The sequence below is a fragment of the Sus scrofa genome, chromosome 1 (genome assembly GCF_054392235.1).
Source record: "Sus scrofa isolate SSC_HxYL_T2T_F1_AM1 chromosome 1, Sscrofa_HxYL_maternal_Yorkshire_Landrace_v2.0, whole genome shotgun sequence".
Lineage (NCBI taxonomy): Eukaryota > Metazoa > Chordata > Mammalia > Artiodactyla > Suidae > Sus > Sus scrofa.
The window spans coordinates 221,960,169-221,983,182 of NC_139383.1; the positions used below are offsets into that span (position 1 = coordinate 221,960,169).

The 23,014-nt window shown below is 36.3% G+C and overlaps 1 long non-coding RNA gene across 4 annotated transcripts in view; it reads left to right on the forward strand.

Moving 5' to 3' along the window:
* Positions 1–1,569: 1,569 nt before the first annotated feature.
* The window catches only part of LOC102164767 (uncharacterized), a 614,073-nt gene continuing 592,628 nt past the window's right edge, over positions 1,570–23,014 (forward strand). For 2 of the 4 annotated variants that reach the window (XR_014821810.1, XR_002336025.2), the window contains exons 1-2: positions 1,570–1,831; positions 11,886–11,933. This is a non-coding gene — a long non-coding RNA (uncharacterized LOC102164767). The remainder of the gene's footprint in view (positions 1,832–11,885; positions 11,934–23,014) is intronic. The other 2 variants (XR_014821812.1, XR_014821808.1) reach the window with 2 other exon arrangements.

The following is a 23,014-nucleotide window of genomic DNA, read 5'->3' on the forward strand; positions in this document are numbered from 1 at the left end:
GAGGGACTATGGCAAAACTCAGGAATGAAGGGATGCTTTTGCGTAATTTTCACAGGACTTGTGCTGCTCTAAACATATATTCTGTGATTACTAATGGGCAAACAGTGAGGTTACTGACCTATTTTGGCAGATTTTAAGTTGCTTCCTTCTGTCTCTGTTAATTGCATCTGGTGAATACTGGAACAGGAGCTCCTAGGCTGGAAGGCATTACTGTCATATAGCCAATCAGGTGTACACACAGCCAATGGGAGTTCTCTTCCCACAGCCTACAGCCCTGGGGTAGTTCCAAACAGCTGGTGCCCTACCAGAGCTAAGTGTCACGTGGTTGAGCACACAGAGATTCCCTGCAGTAAGCAAGGCTTCCCAGCAGCTTTCTTATTTTTGCGCAAAATATCTCCTTATTGAGAAAGTGCTGCTAAATGTCTATGACTGAAAAGCTATGGAGAATTGAAGAAGCAGAGAAAAACTGCCCTTTGTTCCTCATACCCTGAACTTTGAGCAATGTTAATGGGAGTTATGTGAGCATAACAGAAATGCAAGGACAGCAGGACTGCACCCTCAGTGGTTTGCAAAAAGCAGCCTGAGCTGCAAGACACATTAAAAGTTAGCTGAGCAGTATCAGAGGCTGTTTCAGGGCTGAATACATTTACCATGCTGCTCTTCACTTAAACCAGCTGTCTCCAAAGTAGTTCTACTACTATGAACTGAAGTGTTTTTTGTTTGTTTGTTTTTTTGTTAGTTAAAATAGCTCCCCTTCAGTCAAAGATGAGTCTTACACTACTATAAGCATTTGTACTTTCTGGATTATTGTGCCATGATGAAAAGAATATATTTTCCGCCAATTTTTTTCTTCAAAAAGAAAAAGGCAGTAATGCTGTAATAGACTGCATGAGAACTGGAACCAAAGGGCCTGCCATTGGTCATGTGTATTTTCTGGAAAAAAAAAAAAATCACTTAACTTTCTGAACCTATTTCCTCATCTTTAAACATAAATTAATGCCATATAATTTTATTAAATTATTTAGGATCGTAAAAATAAATAAAATATATTTTGTAACTATTAAAATGTTATCTATTATTATCATTTATCACCATTAGCTTAGTCACGTCCAAATCAACCACGGATCGTTCAGATTCCATCCTCTCTTTAGCTTCTCTGTTTGCTCTCAGCAGTGCAGTATGTTTCTATTTCCCACAGGGCCAAAAATCACTCTCTCTTCTGATATTACGGTCGTTATGCTTACTGACAAAGTCTCACACACTTGTTAGTTGATCCATTTAGCCTCCTTCATCGCTGTGATTTTCCAAATTTTTATCATTTTTCCTCGCTTCTCTTTCTACATACCACTAAAAAAATCTAAATATATGCTATATAGTTAGAAGGCACTATTCTCCTTTGCAATATTTTTTCTCTGAAAATACTTTCTGAAAATTTACTCACATAAAACGTCTCCCTAACAATCAGTAAGAAGGTATTTACATCACTATATCTATCTAGACGGAGCTATAGATACAGTGAGGTACCCAGGAGGTCGACGTGATGTGACGTGACGTGACGCGACGTGATATGCCGTAAACTCAGGTCGTGAGGTACCTGTGAAGTAAATACGGCTGGAAGTGATGTTACCCAGTGCCGTAAAACTGTAAATTTAGGCACAGAGTTGGTTTTCCAGACTAATTAATTATTCAGCGGCTGGGTTTCTCCTCCAGCGTCCAAGGCTTCTGGAGAGCTCTCTTCATGCTAGATGTATTGTGTATTAACCTGGGTAAGCCGAGCCAGAGACTTAGGAGTTACTACCAGCTCTTCTTCTGACTAGCTCTGTTAATTTGGGTAAGTTACTTAAACTGTCTGAACTCCATTTCGCTAATATTTCAAGAAAATGATTATAAAAATTGAGAATAAGTTATATTTAAGCAGCACAGGGGACCACCCTTCAAATGGTAATTGTAGCAGTGGTTGTTTTCATCAGATTTCTGCACTTAAGGTAATGCCCCCCACTCTGAAAGATAACTTCAGTGCAATAGCTAGGATTAAAGAGATAGCTGCCTCATTGGTATTTTGTGGTTTTAATGCTTAGTGCATATGCTTTGCAGATGTTTATATCTTCACAGAAAGGCACTTTGAAAATGTAATACTTTTTAGTCCACGTCTGTTGGTTATAATCTTCAACTAATAAACTCTAGATTTTGTAATATATAGTGCAGATTGTGTTGTTGAAGTGATTTCAGTTCTAAGAAGCAAACACGGTAGTATTTGATGAGGGATTAGGTTTGTATTTTTAGATTTTTGATAAATGGTAAATGACAAAATACTGTGGTTAGTGTTTGATTAATGTTAGGCTAAGTTTGGGATATAAGAAATGTTAATTTTTTCCAGGAACTTTAAGATTCTTCCCCAGTCTTCATTCACAGAGAAGTTGCACAGGGTAGTAAATATCAATAATGGATACCACATGTAGAGTATGGATGTTTGATTTTTCATCTAAATATATTTGCATTTATGTATTAGATTTCTTTCACCTCTTTTTGCATTTGTTTTTCTTTTTCCTTCTCTCTGTCATAGAGTAATTTTGATGAAATTAAATCCCACCATTTTAAGTCTTTCTCATGTGCCGTTAATTTATTAAATAGTAAATAATACATGGCAAGCATGAATGAGGTTCCAATAATTTTAGTCTAGTCAAATTACAACTGAGCAGAAGCTAATTATGTATCATCTTTAGAAATATGACATATTTGTGTCACTTTATTTTTTTTTTCCACTAAACTGCCACTTGTTCTGCTTCTTATAAGGCTAAGCAAGCTCTAAACAAAATTATTGTAAAAGTTAAAGGAGATTTCAACTGTTACGTGTCTGTAAAATATATCTCTATGAGTTCCCATTGTGGCACAGTGGAAACGAATCCAACTAGGAACCATGAGGTTGTGGGTTCGATCCCTGGCCTCGCTCAGTGAGTTAAGGGTCTGGCATTGCTGTGTAGGTCGCAGACGCGGCTCGGATCTGGTGTTGCTGTGGCTCTGGTGTAGGCCAGTGGCAACAGCTCTGATTGGACCCTTAGGCTGGGAACCTCCAAATGCCGTGGGTGTGACCCTCAAAAAGACAAAAGACAAAAAAAACCCACAACAAACACACACACACACACACACACACACACACACACACACACACATATATATTCTAAAGAAAGCTTTTCTATACCACATTTTATAGTGGTATGGAAATTACATTTTAACACTACTTGTTGCCAGTTTATTTTTCCAGCAGCAAAGTTTGAGATGGAGTTTGGCATGCAAAATATTTCTAGCCTGCTGTTATGTTGCAGGATAATCCTGCAAGGAGTTCTGCAATGTAAAGGCCCATCAGAGTACCTAATATGAAGTTGTTTGAATTTTCTGATAAAAGTATGCTAGATGTGGTGACATGGGCCTCTAGCCCTGCAGGAATGTAACTGCCGGTATGTAGATATTCTTCCTATTGGGAGCAAGGCAGCATTTAAAGGTTTAGATTCATTGTGTATACTACATCCTAAGTATGGTGCCTAATCCTTTTGGAATAACATTTTCAGGCTGATACTTCAACTGCATATTCAGGAGGCCATACCTAATTCCTCTACCAGGCTGGCAAAAAAGTGAGTGGTATGGTATTTGTTACAACCAGTAGATCCCATGTAACTTGACTTACTCACATACCTCCTTTGCTATAAATCAATTCCCCTGGTCTTGTATAGTATTGCATGGGACTTCATGACAATGAATCAACCAGACTATAAGCCCCCAAATCATGGTGGTGGCCGAGTCAACTCAGCAGTTGGGAAAATCCATACCCTCAGTGTATATCTCTTTCTGTTACAACAAATATTTGGCCTTCCCAAGCTAAAACGAATACAGTGTATACTTTTCTAACCAGTGGCCAGATGGTCTCCTTGAGGAATAGTGTCATAGTGGGGACTTAGCATTAGTCTCTATTGCTAGCAGATTGAACATTCAGTGTCAGAAGATATAAATGATCCACAGTGAGTGGGAGCTCATTGTTGGTCTGTGAGTAGTCTCCATCTCTCCCAGTGTGACCACTATGTTTTGTATACAATATGCCAACAGTTTTAGGACTTAGGTTGCCTGACATCAACTAGCTGAGTGTTTCTGTCTCCCTGTTAATTAGTGTTTCTGTGTAGTACATATTTTATGGTATGCATCCATACAAAAGTCTTCACACTTTGTGCCCACTCCTTTGCATCAGTCATATGTTCATACCATGGACCCATTCATTCCACTCTTTCTTTCTTCAGGATTCTAACCAGCCAGGCCATTTGCCACTGCCCATGAGACCATATATAGTCTAATCTCAGGCCACTTTTCTGCTTTTTAAAAATTTTGCTTTTTAGGGCTGCACCTGCGACATATGGAAGTTCCCAGGTTAGGGGTCTAATCAGAGCTACAGCTGACAGCCTACGCCATAGCCATAGCAACACAGGATCCGAGCCATGTCTCTGACCTACACCACAGCTCATGGCAACACTGGATCCTTAACCTACTGAGCAAGGGGAGGGATTGAGCCCACTTGCTCATGGGTACTAGTCAGGTTTGTTTCCATTGCGCCGCAAGGGGAACTCTTCAGGTCACTTTTCTTGCAGTACAACAAAATGGGAAAGTTTTTCCTTCATTTATTTTTAGTTCCATTCATGAAGGCTTCAGTAAAGGTTTGGCTTATATTTGGCACATCCATAAAGGAAGCTTCAGTTTTTACTTCATCTCTGTTCCAACAGGATCCCTTTTACCAGATATGTGCCCTGAGGAGTAGCACTGATGCAGCAGTGCTAGATGGAATGGGAATCTGAACTCTTTGCTCATGTAGTTTGTTTATGACATCTAGTTTTAATCATATTTGATTACAGAAGTACAACTTTATTGTGATGGATTTCTGGTGGATATACCTGAAAATCTTAAGACTTGGCACATCTGAAATGATCCATCTCATGGGGATAGTTTAATCTCATGGTCATTTGCTGTCCCATCATCTGGAACTCTTCCACCAGAAGCATGCCAGGAATATTTTTCTCAAAAGCCTTGTACATTGCTGATGGCATGACCTTGCTCCAGAACCCCAGAGACATTTATTATGATTCTCCCACTAGCACTTCCCATAAATTCCATGAAACATTTTATCTCACCACTCCTATCACCTTTATTACCATAAGGTCTGTCAGAATATATGGCAGCTGCTTACATTACAGCTTGGGTCTGCTGTAGAGCCCTTTTCCTATTTGAGGGCCACACTTTAAGCCAGTAGTTGTATCATACTATATGGGCCTGGAAAGTGTTCCCAGATGTGCAGTATTCTGCTCTAGAACCCAAAGAAGCCACGTAGGTAATATATTTCTTTCATCGTCATTGAAGGAACAAGCTGCAATTATTCGTCTTTTACTTTGGAACATATGTTCTGGCTTGCCAGTGACAAATAAATTCCTAAAAACTTTTCTGAAGCAGAGGACCACTGAATCTTTGTAGGATTTCTCCCCATCTGTTGAAGTGTATGTGTCTTGCCAGGACTTCTAGGAACTAGCCCTTTTTTTGCTCATATGGCCCAGTTTGACTGTGGAAGTAAGTGGAAGTCATTACTCCTGTATATTTTAGATACTTAAGAATATAGCTAATTTTTTCCATCCCTGTGGGATGTGATATTGTTTTTGAATTGTTATCTTGGCTGGATTAGGGGGCATTTTGAATCATTGCCATCTGGCCTTCTACATAATAGCTGTTAACCTGTAGGCCTAGGCCCAGTGTGTGGTTTTCACAAACTATTATGTGTGCTAATTCCAATTATTCAGTTGGGAAACAGGAAAATTAAAATTATATAGGATTGTGAACTCACTGGAACTAAAATAATCTAGATCTTAACCAAGACTCCATTTTTTTGCCTGCCAATTACATGCTCCCATTCTCATACCAGGGCAGGGAGGAGTAATAAGAGGGGCAAAATGATGGTATCTTTTTAAAACTCTTCTCATCATTTCATATACTCTCTACAGAATATCAGATTATTCCATTTTTAGCCAAGTGTTCAAGTTCAACTGAAAACCACTGATTTTTCACAAACAAAATATGCCTATTATGTCACTGCTTCTGGAATCATATATTCTCATATCTTTGTCTGCCTTGAGTGACTCACAGTCTTAAGTGTGCCGTGCTTATTTTAAGTTAGTGCTGGTCCCGAGAGCTTCTTTACAGACCATTAGATGAAAGGCCCTTTGGAGAACTGTTTTAAAGCATTTTAAGCAAATACTTGACTGAAAATGCTCTTTTTTCCAAGCAAGGTTAGAAATATCAAGCTTTCCCCATTTATTGCCACCTAATTCACATATGTATCTTCAGTATTCCATTTTGTAGTGTTCTAAATAGTTAACACCTTAGTGATGCAGTGTCTTTAGTAGGAAGCTATAGACCTTTTTAAAAGTGTTTGTAAGATATTTTGATTTGAGCTACATCTTACATAAACTTTTACTCTGAGCATACTTGAACAATGGTTTCTCTAGTCTATATTCAAATCAGTGGAGGTCATATGTGCCAATTCCTGGTTGGAAATTTTAGGAAGGTGATTGTATCTCCTTCATGCTTGCTCTCTCTTGCTTGTACCTACTGAATGTAGAAGAGAATAAGACCTTAGAAGATGGCAGAATCCCAAGAAAGAGCCTAAGCCTCTGTGTGATCGTTTGGAGGAGAGCTGCCCTGCTGACCCTAACTCCTACCAGGGCATGTTATATGAAGAAGAAATAAAATTCTGGGACTTCCTGCTGTGGCACAGTGGGTTAAGGATCTGGAGTTTCTATGATGTAGGCCTCAGCTACAGCTTGGATTCAGTCCCTGGCCTGTGAACTTCCATTTGCCACAGCTGCAGCCAAAAGGAAAAAGAAAAAAAATCTGAGGCTTCAGTCCACTGAGTTTTTGAGAGCTCTTTATTTCTTTGTCTTACCTGATCAGTACAATGCTCAGAAACACTTTTAGCTGGAATGTTCTTCTGTAATGTATCACTCCCATCTTACCACTTAAAACTTCAGTGATGCAAGAGAGAAACCCAGACTATTTTGCCCAATCCCCAAAGACCTAAATAAACTGGTTTCAGCCTGAATTTCCAATATCATCTTTGACCACTGCTCTCTCCTGACACTAAATTATGGCATTAGCCACTCAAATTCTCTTTAATGTGTTTTTTAATTTGATTGATCTGAAACTACTTATATTTACACACTCACCTCTGTATGCCTTTTTAGGCCATAGGGCATACAGAGTCTTAGGGAGTAGCAAATAAACTTATGTTCTATAATTTTCATTTACTCAACTTGTGAAATATGATTTTCTTACCATTTCACAAATTCTTAAAAGAAAAATTAAGGTGGGTTTACAAATGTAATTTATAGGTCTTTCTCCCCAAACTCCCCAGCCACTAAATTAAGGCCATCTAGTAATTTAAGATTTAGAAAATTGACCTCACTCCCCATATGGTGGAAAACTTGACCGTCTTTTCAATTAGTAGGGAATACCCTGAGCAGAGGATTAAAACAGTGTTTCCCTTGAGATTATTTTTTGGTCTCACAGTCCATGTAAGATTCTAAATTGCCGTTTTCCTTTTTATCACAGATATATTCTGTGCTTTTTCTGCATCATGACAGCCTTTTGGATCCCACTCTGATCCCTTCTCTTCTCAAAATGACTCAATGCTAGCTTTAAAGATTTCATTTGGAAGAATATAATAATGCTATATAAGACTTAAATCTGAAAATTAGGCATACTGTTTTTAATAGTTTCCTAATCATTCCTTCCCATAGAATTAAATTTGGTCATTTTCCTGTACAGGTTTAAGTTTGCCACTATTTTCTTGGGCCATTGCTTTTCCTTCCTTCCTTCCTTCCTTCCTTCCTTCCTTCCTTCCTTCCTTCCTTCCTTTCTTTCTTTCTTTCTTTCTTTCTTTCTTTCTTTCTTTCTTTCTTGTCTTTTTAGGGCCACACCCATGGCATATGGAAGTTCCCAGGCTAGGGGTCAAATCAGAGCTATAGCTTCCGGCCTTCACCACAGCCACAGGAATGTGGGATCCAAACCACATCTGCTACTGCACCACAGCTCAGGTCAACACCAGCATCTTAACCCACTGAACAAGGCCAGAGATTGAACCCACATCCTTGCGGATACTAGTCGATTTCATTACCACTGAGCCATGATGGGAATGCCCACGCCCTTTCTTTTTGATCTTATCTCTTTTTCTGCCTGGATATTTGCCCCTACACACCCAAATCCCAGCTTTTGATTGTGTTTTTTTCCAAGAACGGTATATGGACTGTTCCACAAAATATGATTTAAAATTTAATGATACATTGTACCTTGTCTATCATATTAACATAAGGTGTGGTAGTTCATACTTAAGACTATTAACCCCCTACAAAATGGCTAAGAAATCATAGCTCCCCAGAACCAAAGGGTTTGTGGTTTAGATTACTTTTGAAGAGAGTCATGGAGTAAACTGGAGTATGTTCAGTTTGTGCTGTAACCGTTTCTTGAATCTACATGGATTCACTACTTAAGCTAGCCCTAGACAGTCAGTAGACAAATCTTCATTCTGGATTATGTAATGCTCAAATGTATGTGGAGGCTCAAAGGAAATCCATGCTTAGGTTCTAAGAATATGTCACTTTTATGCCCCCTTAGATTCACTTTGTTCCAAAAAGCAGTTTACTGTGCCACAGTACCTAGGTATCTATCTATAAACCAAATCAGAATCAGCTATATTTCACGTTGTTGGTAATATATATGTCGTTCAGTAATTAAACTCCCTTTTACCTTGAGTTTTATTATTAGGGACCTAATTACATATTCTAGCCATTTGACCTTTGCCATGTCTAGTATGTTGGAATATTTCAAGAGTAAGTTTGTTTTGTTTTCCCATCCCCAAACTTTTCTGGCTTAATAAAGCCCATATTTCCTCCCCAGGACAGGATTGGATGTTGTTTTGCACTTCTACCCTTAGAGTGAATTCTAATCATTCTAGTGTTGCCAAAGAATTTGGAGGAAAATCAGTTGCTTCAAAAATCACTAGTAAACCAACTCAGTTCAAAGAATTCAGTAGAAATGTTTCCTTAAATCCAAAGAATGGTGCCTTAAATTCCCAAATTCTTCACTTGTTGCTGTCAAAAATATACATTTCAATGAATGGGAGACTTACTTCATTTGTTTGCATATTTCACACACAGTGAATTTCATTTTGTCCTCAAGTCACATATTTTATATGTTGCCTTCTCAAGCATCTTTTAAAAGCAATCTCTATTCTTCCTTAATTCTTATGTAGCCAAATTGTCAAAACTGTACATTTCTGTTGTTAAATTCTAGTGTATTTAAAGAACCAGTTGATGAGCCATGTTATAGGCCAGGTTCTGTTCATCTAATTCTAGTCACTCAAATTTTTACATGTGACACTTCCTGTAAGGATGATGTACACATACATAAATGCATTGATCACTACAGTTTATTCCTGATTTGATGCATTTCCTTATAATCAATAACTGATCAAATCAGGAATAAACTGTAGTGATCCAGTTAGGTCAGGCCCTCTGCATTCTTGGAATGCCTTACCCCATGACTCTGGTTTCCTACCCTAGGCAAGAGTTACTCTTCAATTTAAACTCCTCTGATATTTTATTTGAGGATACAGGGCATAAGCTATAGCCTATATTGCTTCTTTTTAGAAAATGAAAAAGTGAAAGCAAACATTACTTCGCCGCTCTTCCCATCTCCTATATTTTCCTATACATCCTGCCTCTCCTGCTTCTGCTTCTTTGTTCTTGTTTTTCTAGGTTTTTGCTGTAGGTGATTGGAAGGGTCTGCATTGCTAACAGAACATCTCTACCCATGTGACCAGGGAAGCCCCTTTATATATATATATATAAGCTATTTATATAGTTTTATATATATATATATATACACACACATAGTTATATATGTAGTTATGTATATAGTATATATAGTCATATATGTAGTTATATATATATAGTTATATATATAGTTATATAAAAATATATAGGAAAAACATGTTTATACACACACACACACACACACACACACACACACACACACACACACAACTTTACCTTTGGAGTGAACATTGCATGATCCAGTATTAGGAAATGTGAACACTTCCTCTAGAACTGTGCTCTGTGTCAAAGGTAACTGACAAAACTACCTCTAAAGCTAAAGAATGAATCTTAGTGTTCCTTTTAAAGTCAGTTAGACTTATTTCTGTGTTTTAGGAACTGGGTTTCCTCCTGTTAAAATTTCTTTACAGATACAGGGAAAATAAGTGGTGTTTCCTAAAGTTGAATGCTTCACCAAAACTGTTTGGAGTGTCTCTAGGCAGTATTTACTGAAACAGCATTCCCCCAACTTCCTTTGGAACCTTTTGTTCTGTGATTCGTAGAGTAAAATTGCAAACAGAAGTACGGAGGATATGACTAAAAAAGGCATGTACATTTGACAATCATGTTTAGGTGATTCTTCAAGTTTTCATCATTTGTGTTGTTTAACCTCATTGAGTACCAACTCAGTAATGGTGTCAGTTGATACTGAAGTCAGAATCCATTGATTTGAGGACTAACAGTAGACTGCAATTATTCATATCGTAACATATTTACAAACTTTTTAATAAGGGAAGGTACATGAGTATATAAAATATATGGCTAGCTCTATTTTGAATATATTGTTCTCTTCCAAGGATTTTCTGGGAATAATAAGTCACAATACAAATTCCCCTAATATCACAGAAGATGAGTGTTCTATATCACAAAGTACAGCAAACAAACATTTTGTCAAATATTTTGTCACTTCTAAATAAGGTTTTCTTATTTCTCAGACTGAGATTATGAGGTACACACTAGTCAGTTCCTACCTCTCTTATCAGATAAGTCACACTTTTGGTTCTGTCACTTGCAACATCCACTTCTGGTATAAAAGTATCTGTCAGCATTTTATGTTATGCAGATAGCATAAAATCCTACTGTAGTGGTATAAAGATATATGTTTTTCTTTTGCACAGTAGTTTAACCTGGGGAAATAAATCTAGTATTACAAAGGAACAAAAGTTCTTGTGGTCATTCATTTCTAATATGTAGATTTTCCTCATGATGTTTGCCATAATCACATGGTGAAAGCCATGCTCTTGCCACTTTTGTCTTATTCCTAAAAGAGAAGAATGTTAAGTTAAATGCAGAGTGTGAATTGGTAAAAGTGAATGGTAAATAGATAGCTTTTTTTTTTTTTTTTTTTTGGTAACGACTTTTGCTTATGTATTATAGACCAGAATGGTAGCCCAAGGTTGGCCAAGTAATTAGGGAAAAATGAAGAGCCTTTAAGTATTATGAATGGGGATTTGTTTAGTGAGCCTAGAGCAGTTGTCTCAGGAGTGAAATTTAAAATTTTATAATTCTATTCAAGAGATTAATTTCAAAGAAATTTCTAAGGTAGTATGCAGAAATTGTAGGATATATTTTGACAATCATGTTTGGGCGACTCTTCAGGAATTTCATTTAACCTCATTGAGAACATCTCAGTAACTGGTGTCAGTTGATAGTGAAATCAGATTCTGTTGATTTGGGGACTTTCAGTGAACTGCAATTATTCCTATCTTAAAATATTTACAAACTCTTTTTTAATAAAGAAAGGTGCATGTATGTATAAAATATATGACTAGGATTTATAAGGTGATTTTAATACATTATCTCTTAAAAATTGAGAAGCAAAATTTATGTACATCCTGATAATTTAATGACATTGGTAAGAATCTCAATATCAAGAACCTACTTATAGCCCAGCTCTGTGCATGTCACCAATAATTTGTTAAATTTTTTCAGGTAATAATGAAGCACTGTTCAGTCTGTAGTGGAGTATGATACATTATGGTAAGTAGGAGTCATGTTCTGAAAATCAGAGCTCATATCCAGGAGTAAGACACTCACATAGTTGGGTTACAACTATTAGTGGTTTGAGGAACCAATTTAGCAGATCTTCACTAGAATAAGCAAGTAATTGATTATACAACAAGAGACAATTTTGAGAGTGGAATAAGATGCTACTACTAATAACATTTTGTCAATAAATGTAAACCAGAATTTTCCTGGGAAAGCCAGTATTTACAGTCATTCTAGTAATGCATGTTATTATTATTATTATTTGTCTTTTTAGGGCCACACCCACAGCATATGGAGGTTCCCAGGCTATGGTTCAAATCTGAGCTATAGCCACTGGCCTACACCACAGTCACAGCAATGCCAGATCCGAGCCTCGTCTGCACCCTACACAACAGCTCAGGTCAATGATGGATCCTTAACCCACCGAGCGAGGCCAGGGATCAAACCTGCATCCTCATGGATATTAGTTAGGCTCATTTACACTGAGCCACAATGGGAATTCCAAATGTTATTTTTAAGTGAGATAGAAAAAAATGATAGACTACATTATTAAAGGTTATCACATAGTTAAGGGCATGGTTTCATTATTTTCTTTTTTTTCTCCTTCCTTCCTTTCTTTCTTTTTCTTTCATCCACTGAATTTACTGTGAAAGACATAGACAAAATTTTTCAAAGTCCCTGGGCTGCAGTAGAACCACAACAGCATGCAAAGTAATTTCAGAGAAAGAGGTGATAAAGACTTCTTAGAGGCTTAGTCACTGTGGGGGCTCTTATTTTTCTCTAATAAAACCAAAGTGTTGGCTGTGATTGACTCTTAAGTAGCTTAGCAGAGACAGTTTGAGAATCTTAAAAATAGGAGGACTACATCAGCCAGGTTTTGCTGTTGTTATTAGTTAACAAATCCATCACCTTACCTATTTATTTATTTTTTTCCTTGGTGAGAACATTTAAGCCCTACTGTCTTAGTAAAAACAACTAGTGGGCCAAAAAGAAAATCAAAAGAGAATATATCCTTTAGAAATTTGAAGATAAGATTATGGCAAAAGTAATGAATCTGAATAACATCAATGCATATACTTAGACAAGATTGTACAGTCTTGAAGAGGAGACATTAGGCTCTTAGAATCTGTGTAGGCAGGACTAATTTCAGTGTTACTGAACCACCAAAAATAACTTTACCTTTTGTCATCTACTAAAGGTATTGAGGGAAAGGGGTGACAGAAAAGTTATTACACACTATGAGCAAGGAAAGTCAGACAGAAAAGAGCCAATTTTAATTATGTAATCATAGTACCTATTGGAGTGAGTGGAAGAGGACTTATAAATTTTCTGCTGGGGTAGCTGGGACTTAATTTAGCCCAACCCCTTTCACCTTGGAGTCAAATCTAAATCTTGGAGGACTTGCGTGGCACAGAGGCATGTGTGTGGGTTGCTCCAGTCTCTGGTTTTCTCATATCCAGGCCTGCTTGTCTTGAACCTTCCATCACTTATTCTGGTCTTAAGCATTCATCAACCAGAACCACTTTGGCATCTCCACTGACATTTCTTTGTGATGTTGGGAGGGAAATGAAAGAATTAATCCTCTTTCTTTACTGCTCTGAGTCATTAAAGTCTCTGTGCCTAGATACTTTCTCTTCTTTGAGCTGGGGAAAGAATACAGAGCACAGGAACTCTGGGCTCTTTCACTAACAGCTGCTATCCCAGCAATTTCCTGCTAGTTCTCCATTCTCTAAACCTGAGAAAACCCTTATTAGCTTTGAGAGATGGGAAGAAAAACCAAATCTTTCCCTTTTAAAACCCCAAATCTTTTGACTAAACAGAAGATCCCTATGACGTTTTACTTTGGAGTCTGAAAGCAGGTAGATTACTTTGTTTCTTTTCTGTCATTATCACTTCCTTGAGATGAAAAGAGAGGTGATTTAAAAAAGAGAAAATGACTCTGAAGGAAAATAGTGTCAGTTTATATGGTAGAAACTTTGTGGCTCAGCAGAAATGAATCTGACTAGTATCCATGAGGACACAGGTTCCATCCCTGGCCCCACTCAGTGGATTAAGGATCTGGCATTGGTGTGAACTGTGGTGTAGTTCACCGACAGGGCTTGGATTCTGTGTTGCTGCAGCTGTGGTGTAGGCCAGCGGCTACAGCTCTGATTTGACCCCTAACCTGGAACCTCTGTATGCCTCAGGTGTGACCCTAAAAAGATAACAGATATAAATAAAATTATATATTATGTGCTATATATTTTATAAGCAGATTTATGAAATTTAATATAAATGTTATATATATATAGATATATTTATAAAATAAGACTATAAAATATTAATGTTCATTTTTAATTTATCTTATTTTCTATAAGATGTTATTTCTGTTTTCTATAAGAAGTATAGAAATAACCATATCATAATGCTCATTTGAAAACTATAAAATACTTTTTAAATGCTTAACATTTCTAAATGTGGATTCTCATTTAATATGTGTTAAATTCATTAATGCCAACATAAAGGACTTTCGATTGGGTTTCTATATTAATTCACAAGCCCTGCTATTGTAGAAGTTACATTTTAACATTTCCTCTTTCAACACCTCTTCACAATAATTGATCTAAAATTGAGGTTAGAAATTTCATTTTTATTTGAATTTCCTCTTTACCATATGAAGAAGAACAGTGTAGATCATAATGAATTCCTCATTAGATAATTTCTGTATATCTATTTTTTAAATCCTGCTGTGTTCCTATTTTAATTATTCCAAGTTTTCATTAAAATCTTTTTATCAGTTATTGTTTAATGTGTTAGTGAGTCAAAATTAAAATAATTAGATTATGTTTATAATCTAAAAAGTTCAAAATTGCTTTTAGAAGGTTAATTAAAAATAATTTCATTGTTATACCATAAATAAGTGTGTGAGAAGTCTACACTCTCTGGGTTGCTTTCTCTCCAAAATGCTAAGTTGCAACTATTTTCTGTTTGGTGCTTACTCCTATCCTTGAATTCTAGATAATTATGATAGTTGAAGGTGATGTCACCTTCTAGTCTGTGTTTTAATTTTATACATGACTTTTTAAAAATGATCCTGTGTATTTAATTTTCTTGACTAAAGTCTTACAGCTGCAAAAAGCTGCCAAATATGGGGCCTCATTTCCAGTGTTTAGGTTTTAAAATGTAATCTGTGGGTGCTAAATTCATTCCATGTACCACATGATCTCCCATGCCCCTGAATTTCCTCCTTGCTGGTGGTCGAGAGTGGTGGTAGTGGTAGCAAGGAGTGGAGAGGATCTATACAAAAAATTGGCAAAAAAATATGTAATAGAATATATCTTAACTCCTCTTTTCCTTTATTGTGTCATCGGGATATAGAGGATAATGGAACAGAGACATGTCAGTGGCTTAGAAGTGAGGTGAAGTGGGTGACTACCTTAATAGGAAGAATTTATCATCTTAGATGTATCTCTGATAGGAAAATGTCACTTCTCATAGAAAAGACATTTAGCATGGCTTCCATCCTAATAGATACTGCAAATTGCTATAGTGCCAGTAAAGAAAGGATGGCTATCTTGTCCTGTCAGGGGACATTTCTCAGAGCTGGATTTGAAAGAATAAACAATAGTACACCATTTTTAAGCTTGGGAAGAATTGCACATGTAGGAACAACCACATACACACCCACAAATATTTGGAAATATGGAGTTGTATATAGTGTTGATTGATGACACAGTGAAAGATCATGCAAGAAGAGGAGAAAGCTGGTAGGAAATCAGTCTGAATAGACTGGCTGCAGATTGTGAAGGACTGTGTGTCTAGTGCTTAGGTTTTAGAACTCAATTATAGCCATAGTGTTAATAGCTCAATCTTTGTTAAGCTTCTTCTTTCTAATGTCAGTGAAAACAACGTAGAAAGATTTTTAAATGATAAATTTGAGATCCTCTGTGATTGCTTCTAATTTAACCCCTGGCAATGTTTCCAGAATAATTTCTGTTTAGATCATATTCAGCAGTTCTCACAACTGACAGTTTATTTTAGAATAAGCCTTCAGGGTGCATCTTCAGAGAGTTATGCCAAGAGTTGTATTATTCATATGTATTCTTTGTTTAACATCTATGTAACTCCATGAAAAATCTTAAGGATATAGAATCTTGAGAGCTTACATCATTATTAGTAAGATTCTCTTTTACATATCAAGCCCCTATTTGATATGTATGTCTTTTTCAGGACAGAAAAGAAATAACCTTGCTATTTCTCTGCTTTGTGACCTTCAGTAAAATTTTTTTTAAGTTTTAATTTGGAGCAAGTGTTAAATGAATGGATTAGAAACTAATGTGCAATTAAACTATCACATTACAGCTCCTTTTAACTTACTTATGTTCCCTTACACTTCTTAACACCTTAGCATAGTTTCAGTACCATGTTGTTAACTGTTTTCACTCCTCTTAACAAATTTTATATTGAACTACCTACCAGATCTAACCATGAACTGTGTTGCCAACAAAGAGAATTTTGTGGGATTTAAATTTATCATTTTCCAGTTTGCAAATTTAGTCCTAAAGATGATATCTTTGTGATTTTTATCCACGCAAATACCTGTGCCAGAGTCAGCACCTAAATACCTAATGCTGTTGTAGAGCTGGAGAAGGATAATGCATTAATGAAAGTCTTCCTAGGATAGGAGCCACACTTTTTACCTTTCTCACAGTGATGACATTGCTGAAAATAGCCTGTCAAAAATAAGACAAAGAGTTGGGAAAACTTCATGGCAAATTTAACTGAGAAATAACTGTTTTCTCCATCAAGAGAATTGCCTGATAAATGTTTTGTAGAATTTAAAAGTCATTCCAAAATTAGTTTCAGAGAACTGACTGCAAATGACATTCCCCAAATGTGTTTTCTCTTCTTCTTTTGCTCCCTGTCATTGCCAACTCAGAGCATTAAGAAAATCTAACACCGAAAGGACTACTCCTGTGAGATGTGAAAATAATTATATGTTCTGCCTGAACTGATAGACAGAGAAGCATTCCGTCTCAGGTTTTGCAAAGCATGTCAGTTTTGAGTTTGCATGTTTTCTGTTTCTTCTACCCACCAGTTGGAGAAGCAGTGACTGGAAACAAAAGCATTATCCCTACAGCAAGGAACCTTGAAAATTGGATAGGTGACATACTTTACCACTTTTAGTGTAAAATAAATAAAAAGTGATATTATTTCTTGCTGTAGGTTTTTAGGTAGATGGTAGAAATAGCCTTGCAAATTTGAGCCTCAGTAATTTTAATATAACTAGTTTGTTGCATTAAAAATAGAGTATTAAAAATACATATTTATAGAGTCAATGCGATTTAGAAAAATCATTTCTAGAATGGTATTGCATGAAATGAATATAGTTTTTCATTGACTTAAATATTTTTAAAATTCAGGTTTATTTCCTATTTAAAAGAATGACAAATAGAGAAAATTAGAAGCATTTGAAAATGAATTAGCTTTTTTAGAGTATTGAGTGTTGTAATACTAGTAGTGATTTTGTAAAAGCTGAATGTTGTAATACTTGTAGTGAATTTGCAAAACTTCCATTACTTTGCAGCATTCCAGTATCTTATTCTCTGCTGTTAACAGTTCCCATGCCCTACTCTTGCTTTTCCTATATCTTATAGAGCAAAGACCTTTTTTGCACACCTGAAATCAACACCTAATCTCCTATTTTTTTTAAAGGTCTTTGACAGCTTAAGTAATATCAAAAGTAAAAAAAAAAAAAAATTAACACCAAGTGTCCCAGAATTTTTTTTCTTAGCATGAAATGAAAATGTAATGATGAATACTGATTTTTAGATAGCATTTTTCATTATAGAGGGATACATCTATTCTGTAGAAAAAAAATAGGAAATTTCAGGAAGGCATTAAAAATTTCCATAGTGATGTCTCTTATTAAATAGTTTTTGGAGTTCTTGTTGTGGCTCAGTGGGTTAGGAACCTAACTAGTATCCGAGAGGATATGGGTTCGATCCCTGGCCTTGCTGAGTGGGTTAAGGATCCAGTGTTGCTGCCAGCTGTGGCTTGAGTCACAGATGTGGCTCAGATCTGGTGTTGCTATGGTTGTGGTGTAGGCCAGCACCTGCAGCTCCGATTTGACCCTTAGTCTAGGAATTTCCATATACCCTAGATGCAGCGCTAAAAAAGTAATAATTATTTTGTACAGTTTTAATTGTTTTGTTAGATAAAAATTAAAGTGCTGTTTGTACAACTTACTGTTGTATAAGATTTTGTATGCACCTTATTTTTCTTCTGGTGATTTTTTGGTGCTTTTCTTATGTTATTTTCTAGATATACATGCCTGATTGCCTATTACTGCAATATATGAAAGACTTGTAATCAGTTTTAAATTTTCAAATATTTTCATATTTAGGTTGTTTTTCAAATTGTTACTAGCATAAGGGAAATATAGATGGCTCCACAATCACATTAATATTAGAAACTAATGAACCATACACAAAAAATAGATATCTCAAGTCTTTAACTCAAACACTGTGAGTAGTATTAAGCCCTTCTGAAGATTTTTGTTTATTCTTGGGGACTTCATGTATTTTCTCTTCTTTTCCCCTCTAGTCTTTCAATGTTACTGATATCTTGCCTTCAGGGGCTGGTATTTTCCCCTTCACATGTATCTCTAGATCTGGAGAAGATATCAAAATAAAAAGGAGATTGTGTTCATCAGGATATTTTGTCAGGATTCATAATATTTATATTTCTTATTGTTGAGATATAAACTGATATGAAGGTTGTTCTGGAACATGAACATTATCATTTTTTCTACAGGACTGGCACCTCTATTCTTGCCAGAAATGGGCAAGTGCTGTAACTGGGCATGGAAGCCACTGAAGTTTTTTTAAATTTTCAAATTTAGTCCAGAAGGACAGGTAGTAATCCTTCTTCAAACACATAACTATTCTGATATTTGAATACCTGCTAACATTAACTACAGGTTTGAAAGTTTGGACAGATCTGCTTGAAATTCACTCCTAGAATATCTCTTAAACATCATCACAATGACCAATAATTTTTCCAGGGTCAGTAACTGATATAGTAGTATACAATACAATAGTTTTTTCCAGGCAGGGCCAACAACTAATAGTAACATTAGAGTATGCCTTTATTAAAATGGTACTCTACTCTCACAGAACTGACCTCCAGCTAACACCATCTGTTGCTTTGTGATGTTAAACAGACTTACTTTTCACTCTCTGAAGCTCTTAACCACATCCTCTGTTAGTATGGAAAACACTTTGAAATCCCCATTTACTTTCTAGTACCTGAGAGTACTTAAAAATATATCATCCTTGTTGTAAGGAAATGTATTTGATGCAAAACTTCCTATGATAAATCCTTTTTAAGTATTATTTATCCTTATCCACATGGAACACCTATCTCCCTTTCAAAACAACTAAGGCTTATAAATCAAAGTTTCATATTCTTGATCATGCCCGTATTCTGGCAGCCAGCAGTAATGCAATGTAGACTCCTGAGAGAACATCCAGGATACTGTTTTGTGCATAAATCATCAGTGTAAGAAAAATGATAGATAATGGTAAGAACCACAGGAATATATATTCAAGTAGGAAATGTAGTTTTATTCAAGTTCTAAGATATCATTCCCACACTGAGGAAAATTAGAGAATTAGAACCTGGACTCCTTTATAGTAATGGCATAGTCAGCCTGGTAGCTATTTTCTTTTATCCCTAGAGATTCACCCTATGTCATCCCTTCTGGTAACTCTAAGCCTGCCCTTCTCCATGTGCATTTTTTCTATTTTTTATTTTGTGTTTGTGTGTGTGTGTGTGTGTGTGTGGTCAGTAGATATTTCCTACTGCCTATGATCTACTCAGTGACTAAGAACAAGTATCTTAAATGTGCTGTAGTGGAGCTTCCATATTTTTCATATGATTATATCATTCTAAAATGTCTGACTGGGATATGAACCAGGAAAGCAGCCACTGCATTATCCATGGCATGTCAAGAAAGTAGTGGAGCACACCTGGACCTTTTAAGAAGACATAAACTCGAATCCCACCGTAGTAAGAACCATAGGCCTGGTTGTATCCTAGCAGGGCTATGATTATCAGTCTGGGATTCAAAACAGATATCCAGGCACTAAGATAAGGAAGTAAGAGATCACTGTCTAATTATTGTAAAGTAGGAGAAACCACTTCCACTGTCATTTTAGGGGAAAGACAAAGTGTGCAGGGCCACAATAAAAGGAAACTTTTCTATCATTATTATTTTGTTCCCTTTTAGAAAGGCTGTATGATCAGTGCTGAGGCAAAGAATACATGTTATTGTGTATAATAATATTACTGTGGTCTAAACTTTCATTTTCTCTGTCTTTTTAACCTTATAATGAATGTATTTATTCACTTATGGTCCTCATGTTAAAAAAAAATCCTCAGGCACAAATAATAAACTTCTTTCACAGTTTTAAACTCTAGATATCATTATTGGATCTTGAACTAAGATTTTCTGGTTCCAGAAGCATAGACATGGTTCTGAAACACTTGCTTCAATTCTGAGTGCATTGAATATAAGGGCTACATAATGAATTTCCTTGTTCATCTTGTTTGTATATGTTCGGTTCATCCTGGCTGATTTAATTTAAACTGGGGGAAAGAAGAGTTTGATTAAAGTAGATGTATAACGTCTTAAAAGCATTACTCAGCATCATTTATTAATGTGCTGTAGTGAAATTTGAAAATCTTACAGTGTCTATAGATGATTATAAAATATATATTAACATACACTTTTTGAGTATGAAAGAACCGTGTTGGATTATTTATCCATCTAAATTTAGAGTTGGAAATAATATTCTATTCTGTATTATAAATTAGAAGTATACTTTTATGATCTGTACTGTATATAAATATTAGCTTGTCTGAGCTTGCACATGCTAGATTCTTAAAATTCATAATACAGACACTTGTGTTGCATATTATAAACTTTAGTCCTGACAAATATGATTTCAGTGTAATCAGTTCTCTCTCCAGCATCCCAGTATTCACATTTTACTATTTTTGTGTAATTAGAGGAGACTGTCAGGTTCCTCTGCTCTGCCCTGTCTGTCCATCAGTCTTTGCCTACACACAGAAGGATTTGGAGGTCCAGACAGCAGCATTGTAGCAGCACTGGGATAGAGCCAGCGGGCTTCTTCTAGCAAGTATGGTGGCAGGCTGTCTCAGGGGAAGGTTGTTCTGACCAGGGGTTGCTGCAGCAGTGCTGGGATAGACTCAGCGATCTTGCCTCGCAGGGATGGAGGCAGGTGGTCTCTCCAAACAGGAGCAGTCAGCTCAGGATGGACCAGTTCTGGGTCAAAGGTAATTTCTCCTTGAACCAACCGACCCCACAGTGTAACAGCTCTGATCTGGGCTCTTTTTAATGAGCTGTTCTGCTATGTCAGGGTTGCAATCAAGAGTCAGGTACCAGTGTATAGCAAGTTTTATTTATGTCCTCAGAGAAAGTGGGCCACCCTGGGTAGGGACTGGCATCGACTGCAACTGGGTCTTTCCTTATATCCCTATATTGGGGACCTGTTTGGTGACCCCTATTCTCTTGCCCCATGCCCACTAATTTATTTCCCAACCCCCCCCATGTTGTTTTTATCACCATATGGGGGCGTGCATTTGGTTTCTCTGATTGTTTCTGGTCAGGGATGCCTTATTTGCATGTGAAAAAGGTTATAGAGAGGTGCTCCTTAGAGCATTCCTCTGGTATCTACATGTGTCTTCATTGTTTGATCCCAGGCCTCCTGTTTTTGGTAATCTGTAAATAGCCTGTTTTGAGTCACCTGGGTCTGAGTCCCCATCCTATCCTACCTAACAAAACTCTCAGTGTTTCCTTGATGCCACTTTTCTAGACCTCTATAATATTTCCTAAATTCATTTCATGCACAGTATCTTATGTAATCTTTTGGAATCAAATATTTTTAATATTGTTTATTTTTTTCCTATCATAAACCCATTATAGTTTCAAACATAACTCATTCACTCTTACTATTTTGTCTTCTTCAAGGATGTGTTTAAAAACATATCTTTTAGGTTTACATGTCATTTTTACCTTATTGCCAAAAGTTTATAAAATTTTTCCTTATTTTTTCTGACTTACAGTTCTTATAGCACCTTTAAACCATCTTCTTCTCTTGCTAGGGATTAAGTCTGTAAAAGAAGATGAAATGTGGTCCACTACAGTCTAAAAATTAACCTGAAAAATTCTGATCATAGGAGAAAGCAAAACAAACACAATTGTAATCCTCATTTGGTCATCAGGAAGCAAAACATTTGAAGAAAGATTGAGCCCTCAAATTGGTCTCCTCTGCATTTCATCCAGGACTTAAGAAAACTTGGTACGCTTGTGCTATTGATTCAGACCTATAGTGCCCATGACCTTATTTTCTGAAAATAAGTTATTCAAATGTAGTGTGGCAGACAGTTTTTTTCCTCATAAAAACAAACCCCAAAACAACAAAAACTGAAGAAAGGGTTTGATATCTTCCTCTGAAGAAAGTAAAAAAGTAGGTATTGTTATGTAGAAGTCCAGAGTTTCTTTTTGTTGGTAAGCTTAGAAAGAGGAGAGATTTTCAAGGGCATAGCCCATAAGCTCTAATTAAGACATAAGCTATTTGTAAAGGATGTAAAATCCTTTATTGGAGTCATTGTGAACAATGGAGGCCTGAATCAATTCATTTTTCTAAGTGAAATTGCACTTTTTTAAAAAAAGTATTTGAAAATGAACTCTTCATAGTGTGGCTTAAAAAACAGAAGTATAAATCAGTAAAGCAAGCTTAAACAATTGTAATGCTATCCTCACATTTAAACCCGAAGATTTTAACACATTAACAACCAGCAAGAGATCTTAGGCAGATAAATTACTTCAATAACAAACCCGTTTGTAGTTTCAAATTGCATTTCTTATCAAGTCTTGTTAATTTCCACTCCTAAACTAACTCCTTTTCCTTCAAAGTCACCCTTTTCCCTGTTGTCCTGATTGGAAGTTAATAGTCTTCTTTCTGTCTTGATTCTTCCTTCAGTATTTTTATTCTTCCTTTCAA